This window comes from Podarcis pityusensis (genome assembly GCF_964106645.2).
Source record: "Podarcis pityusensis genome assembly, chromosome: 1".
Taxonomy (NCBI): Eukaryota; Metazoa; Chordata; class Lepidosauria; order Squamata; family Lacertidae; genus Podarcis; species Podarcis pityusensis.
In genome coordinates, this window is record NC_138028.1 from 58,014,564 (window position 1) to 58,021,307 (window position 6,744).

Here is a 6,744-nt window from a genome sequence, read left to right on the forward strand (position 1 = left end):
AGGGAGGGAAGGCCAAGAGCGCACGCGCACGCGAGGGGCGGGGCGGAGCAAAAAAGGAGGGGGCGAACGACCGGGCTGAGGGAGGGAGCGGGGTCCTCATCCGTTAGGGCTGCCTCCGTAGAGCGCCTGATGGGCAAGCGGCTAAAGCAGCTCACGCCCGTCTTCCCGAGTGTGCCTTCGCGAGAGCCTGAATATTATGACGCCGGTCTTTCAGGCGCCAGGCCACCTAAGCGGAGGAGCACAATGGTGAGGGGGAGTGAGACGCTTGCCCTCGCCTTGAAAGGCCGCGGGGCGGAGTTCCCGGCCGGGCTAGGCGGCGAATCTGCTCTCTTTTTTTTGGCGTGGTACGTCCGAGCCCTTAGATGGTGGGGGGCGGGCCTCTCTGAAAGCGCTGCATTCCCACGTGAAAGGGAATCTCCAGGTTTAGACACGCGTCATTAAAAACCAATAAGATTCTGGTTTCTGTCACTGGCTGGGAAGCAGCTGCTCGCCAGGTATTTACTTGGCGACTGTTTTACAAGGTTTTTTTGTGGGTTACTTACTGGAAAGCGAAGGCGGTTGTTTGTGTTGGCACTTGGAAAATATTCAGTATTAACCTAAGTCTCCGTGGTCCTCTGGGCAAAAGTGTGGCACCCATTTCGGAACAGTGATTAAGTGTACTGGAAGATCTCTAGCGGTTTTGAATTTTCAACATACGTACGGTCATGGTAACTGGACTTAAATTTATGTATCCTGGGTAAGTGGCTGCCTTAGTAAAACCCTTATATCTAGGGTGGTTGTTGGGTTTTTTTCAAAACATTGCCCTCTGGACTTTGGAGAAGGAATGGTTAACGTATTAATAAAACCAGCATGATTTACAGTCGGTGTGGTGGCAGATGCTACTTCTGTAGGCAGAGGTGCCTAATCAAGGTTTCAAATTCTGAATATTTGGGAACTTGCTTTTGGTAAATGATGAATGAAATAAATAAATCATATCACAGGAAAATTATCTAAAGTGATAGTGGATAATTATTTGTTTTACAAAAGGCTTTATAGAAGTATTCTTTTTGGCAGCCTGTTGCAACTAGGTGTAGTCACCAAATCCATAGAGGAGGGCCCAAATTTTTCCCCCAGGAAGTTGTGTTCAGGGCCAGTAGTAAAAAAAGTTAAATGAATAAAAATATGCCTTCTAGGCAGGAAAATGACCAGGATTTTTAAGTTGTGCAGTGAAGGAACTGAGCTGTAGAAACACCCATACTGTGACGACACACCCTGCTATTCAGGTTACAACCTGCACTTATACAGGCAAACACAATAGCTGTGTTTCCCTAGAGTTGCTTTGACATCCCTTGATCTTAAATAATAAGTCCATTGAGAAAGCAAGAAATATGTTAGATACACCAGGTCAGGAGAGCTCTGACTAAATATCTGCCACTATTGGGCCAGCCACAAAATATATTCCACCTCTCGAACTTAAAACTGTTGCAACACCCATTTGAGAGAACTTGCTGGTTCTTTATCCACATCTGGGCACCATCATTCCAAACATCGTGAATGCAAGTCTGCAAACGTACAGGTTGTTTTGTTCTTCTACTTTTTAATTGTAAAATTACATAGAGATCTTTTCTGCAGTTGTGAAGCAGTTCTACAGCGAGGTTCCAAGAGCCATGGCAAGTATAGAGGCAAGGGAAGAAGAGAGTTGAAACTCTTAGAAAGCAGCTGTTTGCAATGAAGCAACACTTTAAAGATTTTGTGAGACAACTCAAAAAAAAAAAAAATGCAGGGTGCAGTAGACTGCCTCCCTCACAATCAAAGTTATTTCTAACAATTGCAGTAGACGGGCTTTTATATGTGTGTTCAAGCAATGTGTGCTTACTATGCAAATTCTGAACTAACAAGACTCTTGGAACAAGCTGCTCCTCCAGTTACATTAGAATCATAGAATCATAGAGTTGGAAGAGACCACAAGGGCCATCGAGTCCAACCCCCTGCCAAGCAGGAAACACCATCAGAGCACTCCTGACATATGGTTGTCAAGCCTCTGCTTAAAGACCTCCAAAGAAGGAGACTCCACCACACTCCTTGGCAGCAAATTCCACTGTCGAACAGCTCTTACTGTCAGGAAGTTCTTCCTAATGTTTAGGTGGAATCTTCTTTCTTGTAGTTTGGATCCATTGCTCCGTGTCCGCTTCTCTGGAGCAGCAGAAAACAACCTTTCTCCCTCCTCTATGTGACATCCTTTTATATATTTGAACATGGCTATCATATCACCCCTTAACCTCCTCTTCTCCAGGCTAAACATGCCCAGCTCCCTTAGCCGTTCCTCATAAGGCATCGTTTCCAGGCCTTTGACCATTTTGGTTGCCCTCCTCTGGACACGTTCCAGTTTGTCAGTGTCCTTCTTGAACTGTGGTGCCCAGAACTGGACACAGTACTCCAGGTGAGGTCTGACCAGAGCAGAATACAGTGGCACTATTACTTCCCTTGATCTAGATGCTATACTCCTATTGATGCAGCCCAGAATTGCATTGACTTTGTTAGCTGCCGCATCACACTGTTGGCTCATTTCAAGTTTGTGGTCAACCAAGACTCCTAGATCCTTTTCACATGTACTGCTCTCAAGCCAGGTGTCACCCATCTTGTATTTGTGCCTCTCATTTTTTTTGCCCAAGTGCAATACTTTACATTTCTCCCTGTTAAAATTCATCTTGTTTGTTTTTGCCCAGTTCTCTAATCTGTCAAGGTCGTTTTGAAGTGTGATCCTGTCCTCTGGGGTGTTAGCCACCCCTCCCAGTTCGGTGTCATCTGCAAATTTGATCAGGATGCCCTTGAGTCCATCATCCAAGTCGTTGAGAAAGATGTTGAATAAGACCGGGCCCAAGACAGAACCCTGTGGCACCCCACTAGTCACTCTTCTCCAGGATGAAGAGGAACCATTGATGAGCACCCTTTGGGTTCGGTCAGTCAACCAGTTACAAATCCACTGAGTGGTAGCATAGTCAAGACCGCATTTTACCAGCTTCTTTACAAGAATATCATGGGGCACCTTGTCAAATGCCTTGCTGAAATCAAGGTAGGCTACATCCACTGCGTTCCCTTCATCTACCAGGCTTGTAATTCTGTCAAAAAACGAGATCAGGTTAGAAGGTACATAGTTGAAACCAGACATTCTCAGCATGTACCCTTCTCAAATACCATATATTTAAATTAAAAGTATTTAATGTGTGTGTGGATAGAGCTTTGAGGGCATTGGAATTAGGTAAGATTCCTAAAATCTTGTCAGCCTTTAGGAGTCAAAAAATATTTCCACATTTTCCCATTATGAGGCAAGCAAACAGTTTCTCCAGATTTTGCTTGGATCATATACATTTGATTGTGATTTTTAAAAAAACCAGAAATGTATATTAAACCCCCAGTTTTTTAGTCATAGATTTATTAGCCATGATTGCATGGAAGGCATCACATTTGAAAGCATGTTTCACAGAGCATTGGGCCAGGGGGGCTATTGCCCTGGATGCACATTTTTGAGGGGGTGCAATCAGGCGCCCCCATGACAGGCACAGAGCCCTAGCAGCTGAGGCGTGTCTAGTGAGCAGGTGGATGGAGGCAGCAGTTGAGGAGCCTGTTGGAGGCAGACTCCATCCATCCTCTGCATGGGCTCTGCATGTGCCCCCCTGGTGCACCCCCAAAAAACTGCCCAGTCCACCAGAGGGGTGAAACACTTGCCCCGCCCCAGGTGTCAGCAACCCACGCTATGCCACTGCATTGGGCTGAATACAGTGTTCAGAAATCTCATTGGGGATGCTCCTGTAGGGGGCATGCACAGGAGTGTAAGTCAGGTGGCCTGACCCTTTTCACTGTAACACCTTTAGCTGCTTATTCCTCAGTGTGTTGTGTGAAACCAGTGCTTAGGCCAGAAAATAGTGCTAGAGCGTCCTAAAGAGTAGAGTTTCCCAGATACTGGTATGTGATTGGGATGACTTATCCCAGGTGCAGAGGTTTATAAGCCTTAAATACTTGTAGCAGAACAATTCTAACCTTGGCTGGAGTCAGTGGAGCAGTGGATCCTTCATCACATTTGGCAGCTTGAGTGGGGATGAGGTTTATTTTGTCTCTTGGTATACCAGGTCTAGGCTGGTCTAGCTGCTGTAGCAGAATCCCCACAAAACCAGTAGTGCTTTACACTGGTGGAAAAGCAGCACCATTCTAGCCACCTGCCATCAACTGTACCCAATGCTCAAAAGAATTAGGAAAGTAAAGCTTGAAGAAGCTTATAGTTGGCCCTTTTAGGCAGAATAGCTGTGTTCAAAAGGTAAACCTTACACAAAGTGTTAGTTATGTGTGATAGCTATATCACTGTCAGTATCTATCCACTTATGGAAGAACAGTTCAGAGATAAATTGGCCAATGTCCAAGTCAACTGCCTTACTGTTCATCAGATCATTTATTTTCTTTCCGATGAGGTTTTAAGGATTAAGCTTTGAGGCCTTGATTTGGGGCATGGCAGATGAGTTTGGTTTAAAGTTATACTCTGTATTAACAGAAGATACAACTGGAGAAATGGCTAGTTTTAGGGTGCTTTGGGGGAGGAGATTTTACCAAGTTAATGGAATAGCATCTGGAAGGTGAAGCTGCTTATATCTGTTTCTGCATACACGAGACAAGATAAATTAAAAACATTATACACCAGTGAGGTTGTACCCGGCATGCCTGTCAGTGTCTCCTGGCTGTTGGAGGACTTGTGGTCAATGGGGAGTACCCACAAATAGTGAGATTTTGGATGAGGTACTCAAGGAAATAAATGTAACTTGGGAAACAGTTCTTAAGACACCAAAATTAATGCTGCTTCAACTGTCTGAGTTGCATGGGGAAACATAGTACTGTATTTTAGGACTTAAATAAATATGTTAGCTGCTGTCAGGCTTGTGATAACATGGTTGTGGAAGAGCAATAGGACTCTATAGATCTCTGGTACAATAAACTTTGCAAAATGCCATTGCAGAGGAATTTAGGGATCAAATCTGCATCATCAACAAACAAACAAAACAGGCCCTTTTTTGGGGTGGGGGGCAGAATGGAGTAGTTTTGTTTTTCATAAAGACTTGACAGTACAAGGACACCTCCAGCCCAATTTGCAACAATTTAGAAAGACTATTAATTATACAAGTGTCTTTGAAATTATAATTAGTTAATGTTGTCCATGATGCTTTAAGTCCCTCAGTTTGATGAATGTGGTTACAGTGATTGCCTTCTATTTTACAGCCATAGTGACAGAGAATAATATGTTAGTTCATGCCATTGTAGCATTGGGCCTTTTCTCTGATCCAAAGTTTTATTTGTTTATTGTTGTTTCTGTTTCATACATACAAATAACTGTAGCTCTCAAAAAATACATTAAATAAAAGAAACATGACTTGGGACTGCATTCTTACTCAAGCTGTTCATGTAGCTGTTCAAGATCTGGCCACTTCAAATCAATGAAATGAAAACTAGGAACCAACTTCAGCCTTATATAGTATCCAGCCGTGAGATTAAGCTTCCTAGTTCCTTGATTACTGTGCCATGTGTGCCTCTATATCTTTCTCAATGGATTGCCTTTGAATATTTTATTGCTCTTGCTTGCTGGTGCATTAATGTTTTAACATACAAGACCTAATTATAATTCTTGTTTATTTACAAAACTGTCAAACTTTTAATCCTCAGAGGATGAAACTTGAATGTAATTTTATTATGAAAACTTAGTTAAGGTGGTATTTTGGACACTCTAAGAATTTGCTGTTGTTCTCAGGAACACACCTTTCCAGACCATTCTATTATTGTTGTTTTATTCCAGCAGAAATTGCACTTTTAATTATTCCAAACAATTTTTTTTATTCCAACCAATTAATTATTCACATTCCGGATGGCCAAACATTACAAATTATCTTAACAAGGAAGGGGTTTTTTTTTAGTTTTAAAATGCTTTATTTAAAAGTTTTGTTGCCACGTTTCTTGAAAGAAAAGACAAGCTACTTACTGCAAAAACTTAATATTACAAGGGTTTGCCCTGGATGCCAGTTCTTGGGTCCATTTTTACACATGTAATCTACACTGAAGTGTTGTGATAATGGTGTATTTGAGGTGCAAGCAATTCATACCTTTGACAGTGATTGCGTCAAGTGGGAAAGAAACCTGTGATGAATGAGAAGACATGTAGTTGGCACACTTGCCAGCACCTTCCTTGCAGTATCAGCTTAAAATGTCCCCAACTTTCCCATTGTAACAAAATAATTAATGTTGACATGTGTAAATCCTTGTGCACTCAGATGAGAACATAACACATTGAAGTCTAGATCTTGTGCCTTTGTTTATACTGACCTGCTTATCTTAGACCCGCTTACGCATTTACAATTGTCAAACTCACATAGCCTCTTCCACGTGACAAAGTTTCATCAGAAACAGAAAAATTAACCACTTCCACGAAATTAGCTGTAATAATATAGTAAAGTTGAAACAGGTACCTCAGATAAAATGTCCCAGTTAAAATGTGATAATCTCGAGAGAGCACATTTTCACAGAAATAAAGGAATATTACATCTTTGTGAATACCCTTCTGAACGATAGCATGATGATGTCCAGTTTAACCCAGCATTGCACAAAATCATGGCAATTGGAACCTCAGTGTTCCTTCTGGTGTTGCATAATGTGGTTAGAGGAGAGGCCTTACTCAAACATGCACTTGGTGACCCTTGGCTAGTCACTGGCTCTTAGCTTAATCCACTTTAA

At 42.4% G+C, this 6,744-nt stretch overlaps 1 long non-coding RNA gene across 1 annotated transcript; it reads left to right on the forward strand.

Moving 5' to 3' along the window:
- The first annotated feature begins 76 nt into the window (after nucleotides 1-76).
- LOC308464932 lies at nucleotides 77-3,653 on the forward strand. The gene is made up of 2 exons (XR_013980191.1): nucleotides 77-1,903; nucleotides 3,114-3,653. It is a non-coding gene; the product is annotated as an uncharacterized lncRNA (long non-coding RNA).
- The last annotated feature ends 3,091 nt before the right edge of the window (nucleotides 3,654-6,744 follow it).